The sequence below is a fragment of the Pristiophorus japonicus genome, chromosome 7 (genome assembly GCF_044704955.1).
Source record: "Pristiophorus japonicus isolate sPriJap1 chromosome 7, sPriJap1.hap1, whole genome shotgun sequence".
NCBI classification, from domain to species: Eukaryota; Metazoa; Chordata; class Chondrichthyes; family Pristiophoridae; genus Pristiophorus; species Pristiophorus japonicus.
Window position 1 is genome coordinate 99,812,864 of NC_091983.1, and position 19,450 is coordinate 99,832,313.

Here is a 19,450-nt window from a genome sequence, read left to right on the forward strand (position 1 = left end):
AGGGAGAGAGAGACATGGGGAGGGAGAGCGAGACATGCGAGGGGAAGAGAGAGAGACATGGGGAGAGAGAGACATGGTGGGGAGAGAGAGAGAGACATGGAGGGAGCAAGAGAAACATGGGGGGGGTAAGAGAGAGAGACAAGGTGGGGGGGAAAAAGAGAGACATGGGGGGGAAGAGAGAGAGACATGCGGAGGGGGAGACAGAGAGAGAGACACCGGGGGTGGGGGGAAGACAGAGAGACACGGGGGGGGCTGGTGGAGAGAGAGATAGAGACATGGCGGGGTGGGGGGGCAGCAGAGGAGAGAGAGAGAGACGGGGGGGAGGGAGAGAGAGAGACACGGTGGGGGAGAGAGAGGGGAGAACAGAGAGACACGGGGGGAGAGAGAGGGGAAGCAGGAGGGGGATCAGAGGGGAGAGAGGGAACTCAGGGAAGACATATCATGTTCTTCCAACCCCCTTTAACCCACACCCGATTTCTCAGAAAGCTCGGTGCGTGTGTTACAAGGGCATCGGTTGGAGTGCATGAAATCTGGAAATCACAACACTATCACTATTCATTTCATACCCAATAAATCTGTTAACAATCCGTTAACACACACAATGCCCCATCTATAGCCAGGAAGGGGGAGGGGTAAGGTCAGGAACTTGAGCTGGGGGTTATGAACTTGGGCTGGGGGGGGTTATGAACTTGGGCTGGGGGGGGGATAAGGAACTTGGGCTGAGGGAGGCATGCACTTAAGCTGGGATGGGGTCAGGAACTTGGGAGGCTTTTGCTAGGTTGGTGGAGCTCTATCCTCTCTGGGTTCTGAAGCCAGAATGGCTCGAATTACACATTGCAAAGTCACTCAGAACTTGGGCTGGGTGGTTCCAATTACAAATTCCAAAGAAATTTCTGGATGTGGCTTATTGTCCAAGGGTAATCAGTAATCAGGTCATGTGATAATGGAGAGCCAATCAGAGCATTTTCACAGTGCATATAACTGCATCCAATTTCATTTGGAAAGTTCCCTTAAGACCAGTTCCTTTTGGAGAATTTCCCTAAAATGAAGGGAATTGCTGCAAAATATTGTTTCCCTTAGAAATTCCCATCTTTATCATTTATTTGTTGGAGCAGGAAGAAGAGGAGGGCCAGAAAGCCAATATTACAAGACATTTTTGATTTTATTTCAATGCATAGTGCTAGATCCAAGCTGCTTAGTAAGTTATTAGCATCTCCAGTCAACTAAACCTAAACATAAGCAAAATGAAAATGCATTCCCTGTTACTTTGCTGATATGGTGCTATCATGCTCCTCAATTGTATAATAACTTGAGAAAAAAGTTAATGTAGCTCTTTGCTGCTTTATGGGATGAGAAGAAAATCACAGATGAAATGGTGATTAAATGAAGCAATAGCTAAATGCCATCTGGTCTTATTCTAAAATTATTTCTAGATTTACTCCCTTTGTCCTGTGATTTAATGCTCAAAATCAATCAGCATTCTTTAACTCAAACAAAAGCAAATTACTGCAGATGCTGGCAATCTTAAATTATTCAACTGTAAGAGCACTTTGGGAACTTTGCAATACTGGTGTAATCCCACCATCATAGGCAGTCCCTCGGAATTAAGGAAGATTTGCTTCCACTCCTGAAGTGAGTTCTAAAGTGACTGAACAGTCCAATACGAGAACCACAGTCTCTGTCACAGGTGGGACAGATAGTTGTTGAGGGAAGGGAGGGTGGGAATGGTTTGCCGCACGTTCTTTCCGCTACCTGCACTTGATTTCTACATGCTCTCGGCAATGAGACTCGAGTTGCTCAGCGCCCTCTCGGATGTACTTCCTCCACTTAGGGCGGCCTTGGGCCAGGGACTCCCAGGTGTCAGTGGGGATGTCTACTTTATCAGGGAGGCTTTGAGGGTGTCCTTGTAGCGTTTCCGCTGCCCACCTTTGGCACGTTTGCCGTGACGGAGTTCCGAGTAGAGCACTTGCTTTGGGAGTCTCGTGTCTGGCATGCAAACTATGTGGCCTGCCCAGCGGAGCTGATCGAGTGTGGTCAGTGCTTCAATGCTGGGGATGTTAGCCTGAATGAGGACACTGATGTTGGTGCACCTATCCTCCCAGGGGATTTGTAGGATCTTGTGGAGACATCGTTCGTGATATTTCTCCAGCAACTTGAGGTGTTTGCTGTACATGGCCCATGTCTCTGAGCCATACAGGAGGGAAGATATTACTACAGCCCTGTAGACCATGAGCTTAGTGGAAGTTGAGGGCCCGGTCTTCAAACTCTCTTTTCCTCAGGCGGCCGAAGGCTGCACTGGCGCACTGGAGGCGGTGTTGGATCTCGTCGTCGATGCCTGCTCTTGTTGATAGGAGGCTCCTGAGATATGGGAAGTGCCATGCCATGGATCTTGATGACTGGGGGGCAGTACTGTGCGGTGAGGACAGGCTGGTGGAGGACCTTTGTCTTACGGATGTTTAGCGTAAGGCCCATGTTTTCGTACGCCTCAGTAAATATGTTGACTATGTCCTGGAGTTCAGCCTCTGTATGTGCTCAGATGCAGGCGTTGTCCGCGTACTGTAGCTCGACGAAAGAGGTTGGGGTGGTCTTGGATCTGGCCTGGAGACGGCGTAGGTTGAACAGGTTCCCATTGGTTCTGTAGTTTAGTTCAACGCCAGCAGGGAGCTTGTTGACAGTGAGGTGGAGCATGGCGGCGAGAAAGATTGAGAAGAGGGTCGGGGCGATGATGCAGCCCTGTTTGACCCCGGTCCGGATGTGGATTGGGTCTGTGATGGATCCGTTGGTAAGGATCACGGCCTGCATGTCGTCATGGAGCAGGCGGAGGATGGTGACAAACTTTTGGGGGCATCCAAAATGGAGAAGGGCGCTCCACAGACCCTCGCTGTTGACAGTGTCAAAGGCCTTTGTAAGATCGAAAAAGGCCATGTATAAGGGCTGACGCTGTTCCCTAAATTTTTCCAGTAGCTGTCGCGCTGCAAAAATCATGTCCATTGTGCCCCGTAGGGGACGAAATCCGCACTGTGACTCCGGGAGGAGCTCCTCAGCCACAGGGAGAAGATGGTTGAGGAGGACTCTAGCGATGACTTTCCCAGTGGCTGATAGCAGGGAGATTCCTCTGTAGTTGCCGCAGTCAGACTTGTCCACTTTTTAAAAAATGCTCACGAATACTGCATCTCTGAGATCCCCCAGCATGCTCTCCATCCTTCAGAAGAGAGAGATGAGCTCGTGTATTCGAGCTAGCAGTGCCTCTCCACCATACTTCAATGCCTCAGCAGGGATTCCGTCCGCACCCATAGCCTTGTTGTTTTTAAGCTGTCTTATGGCTCAAACAAAAGCAAATTACTGCAGATGCTGGCAATCTTAAATTATTCAACTGTAAGAGTACTTTAGGAACTTTGCAATACTGGTGTAATATAAAATAACCAGATTATCAGTCCAATTTGTTGTAGAATTTTGTGAATTGCTGTTTGAGCTTTGATTGTGATGCTAGAGGGGTGGTTTTAACTCCTTCCTCCCAAGGTGCTCCTCCCAACTCCACAAAAACAATTTGTGCTGCTGTGGCCCCAAGCTTACCCACTTTTGCTTTCTTGAAACTAGTGCAAACTGTACCCCAATGACCTGCCTTGCTGTCAGCCATAAAAGCTGCTTCTGGATGCCCATTTGGGGCAGGTAGGTCATCAACTCCTTTTAAACAATTGGGATGAAATCAGCAATTCCACTCCACCGCTGTTGCTATGGCATTTTGTGGAGTTGCTCCCCACTGGCAAACTAAGCTTCTGATCCTGTTGGACTTCCTGAGGTCAGGAGCTTTGCATGGTAGCAGTGGGAACTGTTGTGTTCATACTCTATTTATTTGTTACGGTTCGCTAGACGGGCATTAGGACCTTGCGGGAGCTATTCACAGTTGCTGGACTCATGCTGGTTTATGCCATGTACACCCCTGAGCAGGTGTCCAGATTTATTGTCGGCTGCTGCATGTTCGACAATTTTGTCTTCATGAGGGACCAGTCTTTACCACTACTTGGGCAGCAACATATAGGGCAGGAGGATCAGGAAGAGGAGGAAGAGGAGGAGAGGCAGAGACCACCAGTGCCCTGACTGCAAGAGCTTTGAAGATCTCTCAAATCATGTCAGCATGGACAAAACAAATCAGTAATCACCCTTGTGCAACTCGTAAGTGCCAGTCTTGTGTGCTCATTTTCCTATCTTGGAGCTCCTATGAAGTGTTTCCCCAGTGGCTACAGGTTGGGAGGTGAAAGGCTGCTGAGGTTCCATTCAGGACACTCCAGATGACCTTGGAGGACAACCTTGAGCAGCTCTGGGCCGAGAGAGCCTGCTGCAGATTGTACTATCCTGGCATTGGTTGCAGCAGGCTGGACTGACTGGGTGAGTGGCACCAGCAAGGTCACTAATGGAGTGGCTGGTGGGAGAGCAGACCACTTCAAGGTACAGCGCGTTCTGGAGAGCGACGGCTGTGAAGAAGGCGACTGGATTGGATGTCACCAAGGTCCAGGTCGCTGATTGCAGCATGGGCAGGTACAGCAGGAGCGGTGAGGTTAGGGCGCAGGAACAGCGAGTGATCGTGGAGCGATGTGATCGGGACCCAGGAGAGGCGAGAGTTCGGGGCCCAGAAGAGACGAGGGCCCAGGGGCAGCACGGGCCAGCCCACACTGCAATATGTATGCGCACTAGGTCCGTGCAGCAGAGCTGGTCTCCAGACATCTTGGTTAATCCTTGCCACTGGACCAAGCCCTAGCTCTGTCAAGCCCGTGTGATGGCTGGTGTGCAATGGCTACCACACATTAAAAAAACTCCGCACAGGCATCTTCCACCCTTCAACATGTAGTTCGGGACCTGGAATGTCGGGTCCCTCATTGAAACACCTATGAACTTTTTTGGCGTGGAAGCAACTCATTCTTGACACAAGGGTCCGCCTATGATTATCATCATCATGCCGGTTTGGGGACTCCATTTTGGGTTGTTGTATAAAAGCACAGTTAAGTTACTTTTCTCCTGGCTCAGTTTGTCAGTTACTTACACGTACACAACATAATTTGGCGACAAGGATGACTCAAATTGACCTTCCTAACCCACCACCTTTCCTCTCCACACTCGGGGACCCTCCAATTCCGTGGCCGAGATGGATAAAAAGTAGACGGTGACAACGTAACACCAGCTCACCGCTATACAATACTTATCCACTGTCTCGACACCGAAGGCCACGCATCTTTGGCCAAATCGAAGACATGGAGTCCTACGACAAAACGGTAAGTGGCCTAGAGAAATATTTTGGGCCAAAGCAAAGTATCGTGACGGAAAGAGACCAATTTTGTAAAAGGGGGCAAGGAAACGGTGAACCAATCAAACAGCACATCATTTCATTAACTGAACTGGCCGCTATGTGTAACTTTGGAGCACTTACAGAGGAAATGATCAGGGATCAAATTATTGAGAAAACAACAATCCCCCGCATTCGGGAACGCTTGCTAATGGAGGATGATAAATTGACATTAGACAAAGCAACTAATTTGGCCATCCAAATCAAATCAGCATTTTCTAATTCAAAAGCAATGAGATTTCCTGCTCCCCCTGTGCAGCAGACTGCAGCTACAGCCCATATGCAAGGCGTTCGTCCAAAGCGGAAATCACAGCAGAGACCCAGGGCTAGTAATAAGCCACCCACTACGGATCGCAGACTTAACTTCCACTGTTTTAATTGTGGAGACAAATCACACTCAGCAAAGAGTCCTAACTGTCCTGCACATGGGAAGAAATGCTCTGCATGTGGTAAAATAAACCATTTTGCTAGTGTCTGTCACTCATCGCAGCATATTCGACACGCGGACAACCCTGATAGTAATGAACCCAGTATGGTGGTTTATACCGTTAGTGACATTTCACACATCGGTTCGGGCAAATTCAAGGCCTGTGAGGTAAATATTAACGGCACACCCTGCTGCCTCCTCATTGGCCTTGGAGCTAATGTCTCCATATTGAGCGAAGGGGGTGTACAAAACCCACTTCACACACTGTCAACTGCAGCCCGCAACTTCCACTGACGTACTCCGACTCCAATGTTGAGGTACTTGGGGTCATATCTATCACGATATACTATAAGGACATAACATTGGAGAACTTTTCCTTTTATGTCACGAAGGGACAAGCTTGGGTTCAAAGTTTACGACCCAACTGACACACCTGTATACATGGTGAACTTCGACAAGCAGTATCCCTCAATCTTCACAGGGTTTGGAGTGGCAACAAAATTCTGCCATCGTGCCTACGTTGACCCTTCCGTCACGCAGTGACTTTGTCGTCTCCCATTCGCAGTTCGTGACCAAGTGTCTGCAGAAATAACGCGACTCGAATCTCATGGAATCATTGAGAGCATAGACTTCTCACCCTGGATCTCGAACTTAGTCATTGCTTGGCGTAAAAATGGGGAGATCCGCCTATGCATCGACCTGAAAGAGGTCAACAAGGCCATCATCCCCGTCAAGTACCCTCTTCCTAACATCGATGAACTGTCTTCAGAATTCCACGGCTCAATAGTTTTTCTGAAACTCGACATGCACTGCAGTTACTTGCAAATACCCTAGCGGAGGATAGCAAACTGCTCACGGCATTCACGACGCATGATGGTCTGTATCAGTATTTTCTGCACCAAGTGCATTTCAGAAGCTTGTCAGTACTATGCTAGCAGGCATAGAGGGAGCTCTCAATCTGCTTGAAGATATCATCATCCATGGACGGACAATAAAAGAACATGACCAGTGACTTCACGCTGTAATGGCTAGACTTGCTACACGTAACATTACACTTAATGCCGATAAGTGTACATTCGCTGCTGGAGAAATAAACTTTCTGGGCTACAGAGTCACAGCACAAGGTGCCAAGTCGACGCTTGACAACATTGACGTGATCCAGCGAATGCAGGAGTCTATCAACGTCAAAGAACTTTCATCATTCCTCGGCACTTACAACTTCTATCTGAAGTCCGTCGCGTATTACGCACACATTGTCGAACCACTTCACAAGTCGCTGCGCAAGGTCGTCCCCTGGGAATGGACAGATTCCCAGGCTCAGGCATTCACCACGCTTAAGGAGAAAATCACATCCCCCCGCTATCCTCATGCACTTTGATCCGAATGCCATTACTTATGTCATCACGGATGCATCAGGCACCACCTTGGGCGCTGTGCTCTCGCAATGGATTGACGGCCTGGAACGCCCAGTCGCCTTCGTCTCTCGCACGTTCTTGTTTGCAGAATCTATATACTCTACAGGGGAATGCAAAGCACTCGCTTGCATCTACACATGTGAATGCTGGCACATATACCTCTGTGGCAGGGAATTTACCCTCCGTACGGATCACCAAGCACTAACTACGCTATTCACTACAATTGGATCTTGGCACAGACCACTATGAATCAGCCGGTGGACAGATCGTCTTCATCAGTTTAACTTTGATGTACAGTACATCGCTGGCAGTCGCAACCATGTAGCTGACATGCTCAACCGCTCGACACCTGCTTCAGACTCTGGTGCTGACTTGTTCACAGATGATGACACATTTTTTTTTTTTTTTTTAAATTCGTAGCCAATCGTTCCAATTCTTTGTCAAATCACAAACGCCAGAGGTCACCTTGCACATGCCAAGGATCACTCTGCGCCAATGCTCTTAGCCAAAAGGCCTAGAGCCACTGCACCGTTACTGGAAGTACTGCAATACCAGGTTCGTGCCATGGAGGTGGATGGGTCAGGTCCCCCACACACCTCCGTGGAGGTGGATGGGTCAACCCTCCCCACCCACCTCCTGTTTCCAAAAAAGTAAGCATATACCTTCCTGACCAGGGAGAAACCACCCGGAGGTCATGGTGGCTGGTCAGAAACGGTACTACACTTGATCTTAGCCAAAAGGCCGAGAAGCGATGACGACACATATGTCACATCGATCAACACTCAGTCCATCAGAAACCTTGTCTCCTGCGACAAACTCAAAACTGAATCACAGCGTGATGATACGCTCCAGCATGTGTGCCACTTCTTCCAGACTGAGTGGCTGAAGCAAATTCCGAAAGAGCTGAAAACCTTCCACACACTTAGCGATGAATTTTCCGTTTGGAATGCTGGCTGCCTAGCTTCTGGTGATAGAGCAGTAATTCCCAAGTCACTTCAAAAGCGAGTTCTCTCATTGGCACACGATGGACTTCCTGGTATTGTCCGCATGAAGCAGAGATGTCGCGATTCAGTATGGTGGCCTGGGACCATGGTCGCATCGAGGAGTTTGTCTCACCCTGCGAAGCATGCAGTCTGAACGAAAAGGCCACAAACATCCGACCAGCGCCAATGAAGCCCATTCCATGGCCACAAAGACCATGGCAACAACTTCAGTTGGTTATCTTCAGTCCAGTTGAAGCAGCTCCACAACACCAGCAGTTCTTTGTTGTAGTACATGACCTGCATTCCAAATGGTCAGAAATCGCTACCACAAGTTCAGTGACCTCATCGATGATTGTCACTATTCTGCAGCGTAGGTTCACGAGGTGGGGTCTCCCAGAGGTCATAATCACTGATAATGGAACACAGTTTGTGTCCGACCAGTTCGCGGACTTCCTCATTCGTCATGATATCGAGCATCGCCTTACTGCTCAGTACAATCCTCAAAGCAACGGAGGTGTTGAGCATTTTAAACGCATCATCAAAGAGGGTTTGAAAGCCAACCTCACAGCAGGCCAAACATTCGACGGTTCAAACCATTCTCCACACATACCGTTCGACAAAGCACTCGCTAACCGGGAAGACACCCACTGAACTCATGATTGGGCGAAATCTTCACTGGCTACTGGACATTCTCAAACCCCCAGCCAAACCTAGCGCGAAGACACCAGCAGGATGGAACAGAGGTTCTGTTTCCCAACCAAAACCTAGAGCAACCACTGCAAGCTCCATGCCGATCTCAGTGTCTCAGAACAAGGACTTTGTCTGTACATAGGTCGTGGTTTTAAAAAGGGGGGAAATATGTTGTGTTCATAATCTATTTATTTGTTGCAGCTCACTGGATGGGCATTGAGACCCTGCGGGAGCTATTCACAGTTGTTGCACTCATGCTGGTTCATGCCAGTTTGGGGACTCCATTTTGGGTTGTTGTATAAAAGCACAGTTAAGTTACTTTTCTCCTGGCTCAGTTTGTCAGTTATTTACGCGTACACAACAGGAACCTGTACCAGTATCACCACATCTTGGATACCTGATGAGGTGGGATGATGGCAGAAAAATACAATGCTTGTTAGCTGCTTGTGGGTACAGTCAATAGGCCTGGATGTGAACAGCTGAAATGATTTGAAATTGGCCCACTTGCAAAGAGAGCCAACTTCATTGTTGCCAAAATTTAATGCATCAGGTTGCAAAGGAATGGGCACAACTACTGCTGACATAAATCAAAAGTGGCACAAATTATTGAGGAAATTTGTGTGAAGCGATATTTCAGCATAAAACCAGCACAAATCAATTATATAAGAATTTCTTTGAAAATAATGGCGCAATTCTGCTCTTACAACGTATTAGAACAAAACTTTCCAGGAAATTCAGGGCCATTCTGTTTCTGTTATGTATTTAACCCCTTGTAACCTGTATTACACTACCACCAGAGGACCTACATGTTGGAGTCCCAAGGGATCCCAGCATCCCTTGGGGGCACGGTATATAAGCAGGTCACCCACGCGGTACCTGCACTCTGGAGTCTTATTAAAGGAGCTAAGGTCACACTTGCTCATTATACACAATACTCAGTTTCATCCTTTATTATGAGCATAGCAATTGGCGATGAGGTAACGAACAACTGCGCAAAAATGCAAAGAACAGTCGGTATCCTGGAGAAATTCTCAGAAGGGGACAATTGGGAGGTCCTCGTGGAGAGACTCGACCAATACTTCATGACCAATGAGCTGGAAGGGGACGAGAACGCTACCAAATGAAGGGCAATCCTCCTAACTGTCTGTGGGGCAACAACCTGTGGCCTCAAGAAGAACCTCCTAGCTCTGGCAAAACCAACAGAGAAATCCTATGAAGAATTGTGTACGCCGGTTCGGGAGCACCTAACTCCTAAAAAAGTGTTTTGATGGCGAGATATCGATTCTACATGTAGGACCAGGAAGTGGCGAGCTATGTCACCGAACTAAGGCACCTCGCAGGACATTGTGAGTTTGAGGGATTCCGAGAACAAATATGTTATATATGTGGACATGTATTTACTCTGTACAGCCACCAGAGGGTTCATCCCCTTATCCCTTGGGAGCACAGATATTTCAGGAACCTTCACAGATTGGAGAGGCACTCTGGAGACCTGCAATAAAAGACTAAGGTCACACTTTACTTTGAGCTCACAGTGTTCAGTCTGACTCTTTCTCCATACACAACAACTGGCGACGAAATACAGATAGTGAACCCAAAGATAAAGAGAACAATGGGCATCCTGGAGAAATTTTCGGAGGGAGATGATTGGGAAACTTTTGTGGAGCGACTCGACCAATACTTCGTGGCCAATGAGCTAGATGTGGAAGTGAGCGCTGCCAAATGAAGGGCGATCCTCCTCACTGTCTGTGGGGCACCAACATATGGCCTCATGAAGAATCTGCTCACTCCAGCGAAACCCACGGAGAAATCGTACGATGATTTGTGCACACTGGTTCGAGAACATTTGAACCCGAAGGAAAGCGTTCTGATGACAAGATACCGGTTCTACACCTACAAAAGGTCTGAAGGCCAGCAAGTGGCGAGTTATGTCGCCGAGCTAAGACACCTTGCAGGACATTGCAAATTTGAAGGACATTTGGAGCACATGCTCAGAGACTTTTTCGTACTTGCCATTTGCCACGAAACCATACTTCACAAACTTTTGACTGTAGAGACCCCAACCTTGAGTAAGGCCATAGCGATAGCCCAGGTGTTTATTGCCACCAAGTGCTGCTACAATTACTGTGAACAAAGTGATATTGTTTTTGAATCGCAACGTACAGGGCAGGTCACACATACCTGCAGCTGCACGTCCGCAGGTGACTCAGAGTCCACCATCAAGGATGATGAATGCAAGGCCATTAACACCTTGTTGATGCTGTGGGGGTGATCATCGTTTCCATTCATGCTGATTCAAAGAGTATGTTTGCGAGGACTATGGAACAATGGGACACCTCCAACGAGTGTGCAGGCGAGCTGCAAAGCCTGTTAAACCTGCAAACCACCATGTTGCAGAGGAGGACAGATCCACGGAGGATCACGGCGAACCAGAGCCTCGGATTGAGGAGGCAGAGGTACATAGGGTGCACACATTCACCACGAATTGTCCCCTGATTTTGCTGAATGTTGAACTAAATGGATTCCCGGTGTCAATGGAGCTGGACACGGGCGTGAGTCAGTCCATCATGGGCAAAAAGACTTTCAAAAGGTTGTGGTACAACAAGGCCTCAAGGCCAGTCTTAACTCCAGTTCGCACGAGACGAAGAACTTACACTAAAGAACTGATTCCTGTAATCGGCAGTGCTACCGTAATGGTCTCCTACGATGGAGCGGTGCACAAGCTACCACTCTGGGTGGTACTGGGTGATGATCCCACACTGCTCGGCAGGGGCTGGTTGGGAAAGATACGCTGGAACTGGGATGACGTCCGAGCGCTATCGCCCACTGACGACACTTCGTGTGCCCAGGTCTTAAACAAATTTCCTTCGCTGTTCGAACCAGGCATCGGGAAATTCTAAGGAGCAAAAGTGCAGATCCATCTAATTCCGGGGGCGCGACCCATCCATCACAAGGCGAGAGCAGTACTGTACATGATGAGAGAAAGGGTAGAGATCGAGCTAGACCGGCTGCAAAGAGAGGGCATCATTTCACCGATCGAGTTCAGCGAGTCGGTCAGTCCTATTGTCCCAGTCCTCAAGTGAGATGGCACCGTCAGAATCTGTGGTGATTACAAATTAACTATCAATCGTTTCTCCCTGCAGGACCAATACCCACTACTAAAGGCCAACGACCTCTTTGCAACGCTGATGGGAGGAAAGACATTAATGAAGCTGGATCTAACTTCAGCCTTCATGGCGCAGGAACTGGAGGAATCATCGAAAGCCCTCACCTGCATCAACACGCACAGAGGTCTCTTTGGATTCCAAACAGGCATCTGTTCTAAACAATCAGCGGCGGCGATATTCCAGAGAAACATGGAAAGTTTGCTGAAGTCAGTCCCGCACACCATGGTCTTCCAGGACGACATCTTGGTCACAGGTCGGAACACAGTCGAGCACCTGCAGAACCTGGAGGAGGTTCTTAGTCGACTCAACCGCGTGGGGCTCAGGTTAAAACGCTCGAAGTGCGTTTTCCTGGCACCTGGAGTAGGGTTCTTGGGAAGCAGGATTGCGGCGGATGGCATCAGACCGACCAACGCGAAGACAGAGGCAATCGAGAATGCACCGAGGCCACAGAACGTGACGGAACTGCGGTCGTTTCTGGGACTCTTGAATTACTTTGGTAACTTCTTACCAGGTCTCAGCACACTGTTAGGTCCACTGCATGTCTTACTATGAAAAGGGGGCGAATGGGTTTGGGGCAAAAGCCTAGAAAATACCTTTGTAAAAGCGAGAAAATTGTTATGCTCAAACAAATTGCTTGTGTTGTATGATCCATGTAAGTGTTTGGTACTAGCATGTGATGTGTCGTCATATGGCGTCGGGTCTGTATTGCAACAAGCTAATGATTTCGGGAAACTGCAACCGGTTTCTTATGCATCCAGGTGTCTGTCTAAGGCTGAGAGAGTCTACAGCATGATTGAGAAAAAAGCGTTAGCGTGTGTCTATGGGGTAAAGAAAATGCATCCTGTTTGGGCTAAAATTCAAATTGGAAACTGACCATAAGCCACTTATATACCTGTTTTCCGCGAGTAAAGGGATAAATACCAATGCATCGGCCCGCATCCAGAGATGGGCGCTCACATTGTACGCATACAACTACACCATACGCCACAAGCCAGGCACAGAAAACTGCACCGATGCTCTAAGTAGGCTGCCATTGCCCATCACGGGGGTGGAAATGGCGCAGCCCGCAGATCTAGCCATGGTTATGGAAGCATTTGAGAGTGAGCAATCACTCGTCACTGCCCGGCAGATCAAAACCTGGACAAGCCAGGACCCCTTATTATCTCTAGTCAAAAGCTGTGTGCTTCACGGGAGCTGGTCCAGTGTCCCAGTGGAAATGCAGGAAGAGATAAAGCCGTTCCAGCGGCGCAAAGATGAAATGTCTATACAGGCAGACTGCCTTCTGTGGGGCAATCGAGTAGTTGTCCCCAAGAAAGGCAGAGACACCTTCATCAATGACCTCCACAGTACCCACCCAGGTAACATAATGATGAAAGCGATAGCCAGATCCCATGTGTGGTGGCCCGGTATCGATGCGGACTTAGAGTCCTGCATTCACAGATGTAATACAGGCTCACAGTTAAGCAATGTACCCAGGGAGGCGCCGCTAAGTTTATGGTCTTGGCCCTCCAAACCGTGGTCTAGGGTACACGTCGATTATGCAGGCCCTTTCTTGGGTAAAATGTTCCTTGTGGTTGTAGATGCGTACTCAAGTGGATTGAGTGTGAGATAATGTCGGCTAGCACGTCTGCTGCCACTACTGAAAGCCTGCGCATCATGTTTCCCACACACGGCTTATCCGATTTCCTGGTGAGCGACAACGGGCCATGTTTTATCGGTGCTGAGTTCAAAGAATTCATGACCCGTAACGGGATCAAACATGTCACATCTGCCCCGTTTAAACCAGCGTCCAATGGTCAGGCAGAGAGAGCAGTGCAAACCATCAAGCAAGGCTTGAAGACGGTAACTGAAGGCTCACTGCAGACTCGCCTATCCCGAGTCCTGCTTAGTTACCACACTCACTCACTGGGATCCCACCTGCTGAACTGCTCATGAAAAGAGCACTTCAGACAAGGCTCTCGTTAGTTCACCCTGATCTACATGAACAGGTAGAGAACAGGTAACTTCAACAAAGTACATACCATGATAGCGCAAAAGTGTCATGCGAGATTGAAATCAATGATCCTGTATTTGTATTAAATTATGGACAAGGTCCCAAGTGGCTTCCTGGCACTGTCGTGGCCAAAGAGGGGAGCAGGGTGTTTCGGGTCAAACTTTCAAATGGACTTATTCACCGGAAACACTTGGACTAAATCAAACTCAGATTCACGGACTATCCTGAGCAACCCACCTTGGACCCTACCTTTTTTGATCCCCCAACATACACACCAGTGGCAACCAGCACCACGGTTGACCACGAAGCAGAACCCATCATCCACAGCAGCTCAGCAAAGCCCAACACACCAGGCAGCCCAGCAAGACCAGCTGCACAGCAGCCCAGTGAGGGACAACAAATGATATAACAACACCAGCTTTCAACTGAGACGATCAACCAGGGCAAGAAGGGCCCCAGATCGACTCGCATTGTAAATAGTTACACTATTGACTTTGGGGGAGCGTTGTTATAGATGTGGACTTGTATTTACTCTTTACAGCCACCAGAGGGCTCATCCCCTGGAGTCCCAAGGGATCCCATAATCCCTTGGGAGCACAGGTATTTCAGGAGGCTTCACAGTTTGGAGAGACACTCTGGAAATCTGCAACAAAAGACTAAGGACACACTTTGCTTTGAGCTCACAGTGTTCAGTCGGACTCTTTCTCCATACACAACAAAATACTTAGAGACTTTTTGTACTGGGCATTGGCCATGAGACAATCCTTCGCAAACTGTTGACTGTAGAAACTCCGAACCTAAGTAAAGCCATAACGATAGCCCAGGCATTTATGTCCACCAGCGACAACACCAAACAGATTTCGCAGAGTAAAGAAGTTTCGGCCAGTACTGTGCATAAAGTAACGTCGATTTCAGGCAGCAATATACATGACAGAACATAGATGCCGGCTGCTGCTGCATGACCTCAGATGACCCAGAGTCCACCATCAATCGTTAATGCGAGGCAGTTAACACCTTGTTGGCGTTGTGGAGGTGATCATCGGGCCCATCAATGTCACTTCAAGCACTATGCGTGCAACGGTTGCAGAATAATGGGACACCTCCAGTGAATGTGCAGGCGAGCTGCAAACCCTGCAAACCACCACGTTGCAGAGCAAGATCGATCCACTGTGGATCAGGTTAAATTGGAGACTCGTACCGAGGAGGCAGAAGTGTACGGAGTACACACATTCACTACGAAATGTCCACTAATAATGTTGAAAGTTGAACTGAACGGCATTCCAGTATCTATGGAACTGGACATGGGTGCAAGTCAGTCCATAATGAGTAAAAAGGCCTTCGACAGGCTGTGGGGCAAAAAGGCACACAGGCCCAAGCTCAGCCCCATTCACACCAAACTAAGGACTTACACCAAGGAACTAATCCCGGTAATTGGCAGTGCAGAAGTCAAAGTCTCCTATGACAGAGCAGTACACGAACTCCCGCTGTGGATTGTGCCGGGGATGGCCCCACATTGTTTGGCAGAAGCTGGCTGGGAAAAATCCGCTGGAACTGGGACGACATCCGAGCGCTTTCGTCCATAGACGACGCCTCATGTGCCAAGGTTTTGAGCAAGTTCCCATTGTTGTTCGAGCCAAGCTTTGAAAGCTTCTCGGGGGCGAAAGTGCAGATCCATTTGGTTCCCGGTACACGACCCATCCAAGATAAGGCTCGGGCGGTACAGTACATGATGCATGAGAAAGTGGAAATTGAACTGAACAGGCTGTAGCGAGAAGGCATCATCGCACTGATGGAATTCAACGAGTGGGTTAGTCCGATTGTCCCGGTATTTAAAGAGGACGGCACAGTTAGAATTTGTGGGGACTATAAAGTAACGATTCGCTGTTTCTCGCTGCAGGACCAGTACTCGTTACCCAATGCAGACGACTTATTCTTGACCCTGGTTGGAGGGAAGACGGTCACCAAGCTGGACCTGACTTCGGCCTACATGACGCAGGAGCTGTAGGAGTCCTTGAAAGGCCTCACCTGCATCAACACACACAAAGGTCTGTTCATCTATAATTGGTGCCCGTTCGGGATTCGGTCGGCCACGGCAATCTTCCAATGGATCTTGGCGAGCCTGCTAAAGTTGGTTCCTCACACCATGGTTTTCCAGGACGACATACTGATTACAGGTCGGGACACCATTGAGCACTTGAAGGATCTGGAAGAGGTTCTTAGTCGGTTGGATTGTGTGGGGCTCAGGTTGAAACGCTCGAGGTGTGTTTTCCTGGCGCAGGAGGTCGAGTTCTTGGGAAGAAGAATCGCGGCAGACGACATCAGACCCACCTACGCCAAGACGGAGTGTTATGTATTTAACCCTTTGTGACCTGCATTACACCTGACCACCAGAGGGCCCACCTGTTGGAGTCCCAAGGGATCCCAGCATCCCTTGGGAGCACAGTATATAAGCAGGCCACCCACAAGGTACCTGCACTCTGGAATCTTGTTAAAGGAGCTAAGGTCACACTTGCTCATCACACACAGTACTCAGTCTCGCCATTTATTATGAGTGTAACCATTGGCCACGACGTAACAAACAACCGCGCGAAAATGCAAAGAACAATCGGCATCCTGGAGAAGTTCTCAGAAGGGGATTGTAAGGCCTTCGTGGAGTGACTCAACCAATACTTTGTGACCAACGAGCTGGAAGGGGACGAGAATGCTTTCAAACGAAGGTCGATCCTCCAAACTGTCTGTGGGGCATCAACCTATGGCCTCATGAAGAATCTCCTGGGCCTGGCAAAGCCAGCAGAGAAATCCTACGAAGAATTGTGTACGCTGGTCCGGGAGCACCTAAATCCTAAGGAAAGCGTTTTGATGGCAAGATATCGGTTCTACACGTCATCAATCGGAGGGCCAGGAAGTGGCGAGCTATGTCGCTGAACTAAGGCGCCTCGCAGGACTTTGTGAGTTTGAGGGATTGCTAGAACAAATGCTCAGAGACTTTTTTGTACTGGGCATTGGACATGAGACAATCCTTTGCAAACTGTTGACTGTAGAAACTCCAAATCTGAGTAAAGCCACAACGATAGCCCAGACATTTATGTCCACCAGCGACAACACCAAACAGATTTCAAAGAACAAAGAAGTTTCGGCCAGTACTGTGCATAAAGTAACATCGGTTTTGAGCAGAAATGTACATGGCAGAACGTACACGCTGGCTGCTGTGGCCCGACCTCAACTGATCCAGAGTCCGCCATCAACTGTTAATGCAAGGCAGTTAACACCTTGTTGACGCTGCTGAGGTGATCATCGGCCCCATGAATGCTGCTTTAAGCACTATGCATGCAATGATTGCAGAACAATGGGACACCTCCAACGAATGTGCAGGCGAGCTGCAAACCCTGCAAACCACCACGTTGCAGAGGAAGATCGATCTACAGTGGATCAGACTGAATTGGAAACTCGGACGGAGGAGGCAGAAGTGTACGGGGTACACACGTTCACGACGAAATGCCCACCAATAATGTTGAAAGTTGAACTGAACGGTATTTCAGTATCTATGGACACGGGGGCAATTCAGTCCATAATGAGTAAAAAGGCCTTCGACAGGCTGTGGGGAAAGAAGACACACAGGCCCAAGCTCAGCCCCATTCACACCAAACTAAGGAATTACATCAAGGAACTAATCCTGATAACTGACGGTGCAGAAGTCAAAGTTTCCTATGATGGAGCAGTGGATGAACTCCCGCTGTGGATTGTACCAGGGGATGGCCCTACGTTGTTTGGTAGAAGCTGGCTGGGGAAAATCCGCTGGAACTGGGACGATATCCGAGTGCTTTCGTCCGTCGACGATGCCTCATGTACCCAGGTTCTAAGCAAGTTCTCATAGTTATTCGAGCCAGGCATTGGAAGCTTCTCGGGGGCAAAAGTGCAGATCCATTTGGTTCCCAGTACGCGACCCATCCACCACAAGGCTCGGGCGGTACCTTACATGATGCGTGAGAAAGTGGAAATTGAGTTGGTCAGGTTGCAACATGAAGGCATCATCACGCCGGTGGAATTCAACGACTGGGCCAGTCCGATTGTCCCAGTACTCAAGGAGGATGGTACAGTTAGAATTTGCGGGGAATATAAAGTAACGATTAACCATTTTTCTCTACAGGATCGGTACACGCTACCCAAGGCAGACGACCTCTTTGTGACCCTGGCTGGAGGCAAGACATTCACCAAGCTGGACCTGACCTCGGCCTACATGATGCAGGAGCTGGAGGAGTCTTTGAAAAGCCTCACCTGCATCAACAAGCACAAAGGTCTGTTAATCTATAACCGATGCACTTTCGGGATTCGGTCGGCCGCGGCGATCGTCCAGCGGAGCATGGAGAACCTGCAAAAGTCGGTTCCTTGCACAGTGATCTTCCAGGATGACATATTGGTTGCAGGTCAGGACACCATGGAGCACTTGAAGAATCTGGAGGTGGTTCTTAGTCGGTTGGATCGCGTGGGGCTCAGATTGAAACGCTCGAAGTGTGTTTTCCTGGCACAGCACGTCGAATTCTTAGGAATTTAGAATCACAGCAGATGGCATCAGACCTAGAAAGTTGGATCTCAAATCAGTGTCCAAAGCTTAAATAAAGGAGATGACAAAGGTATGAAGTCAGAGTTGGCTAAAGTGGACTGGGAAAATAGATTAAAGTATAGGACAGTTGAGGAGCAGTGGTAGACTTTTAAGGAGATATGTCATAACTCGCAACAAAAATATATCCCAATGAGAAGGAAAGACTAAGAGAAGGGCTAACTAAGGAAATAAGGGATGGTATCAAATTGAAAACAAGGGCATACAATGTGGCCAAGGCTAGTGGGAGGCCAGAGGATTGGGAAACTTTTAAAAGTCAGCAAAGAACGACTAAAAAAAATGATAGAGGGAAGATAGATTATGAAAGTAAACTAGCATGAAATATAAAAACAGATAGTAAGTGTTTCTACAGATACATAAAAAGGAAAATAGTGGGTCTGGTAATTGTTGGTCCCCTAGAGGATGAGGCTGGGGAATTACTAATGGAGAACGGAGAAATGGCAGAGACGTTGAACAAATATTTTGTATCGGTCTTCACAGTAGAAGACACTAAAAACATCCCAATAGTGGATAATCAAAGGGCTATAGCGAGGGAGGAACTTAATACAATCACTATCACTAAAGTGCTCAATAAAATAATGGGAGTAAAGGCGGACAAGTCTCCTGGACCTGGTGGCTTACATCCTAGGGTCTTAAAAAAAGTGGATGTGGAGATAGTGGATGCATTGGTTGTGATCTATAAAAATTCCATGGAATCTGGGGCGGTCCCAGCGGATTGGAAAAACGCAAATGTAACATCCCTATTTAAAAAAGGAGGGAGACAAAAATCAGGAAACTATAGACCAGTTAGCCTAACATCTGTCATTAGGAAAATGCTGG

The 19,450-nt window shown here is 48.4% G+C and overlaps 1 protein-coding gene and 1 pseudogene across 1 annotated transcript in view; one reads left to right on the forward strand and one right to left on the reverse strand.

Moving 5' to 3' along the window:
- Positions 1–19,450, forward strand: part of LOC139266601 (XK-related protein 6-like) — a 126,218-nt gene that overhangs the window by 65,172 nt on the left and 41,596 nt on the right. The window lies entirely within an intron of this gene.
- On the reverse strand, positions 7,699–7,933 carry LOC139267515 (U2 spliceosomal RNA; annotated as a pseudogene).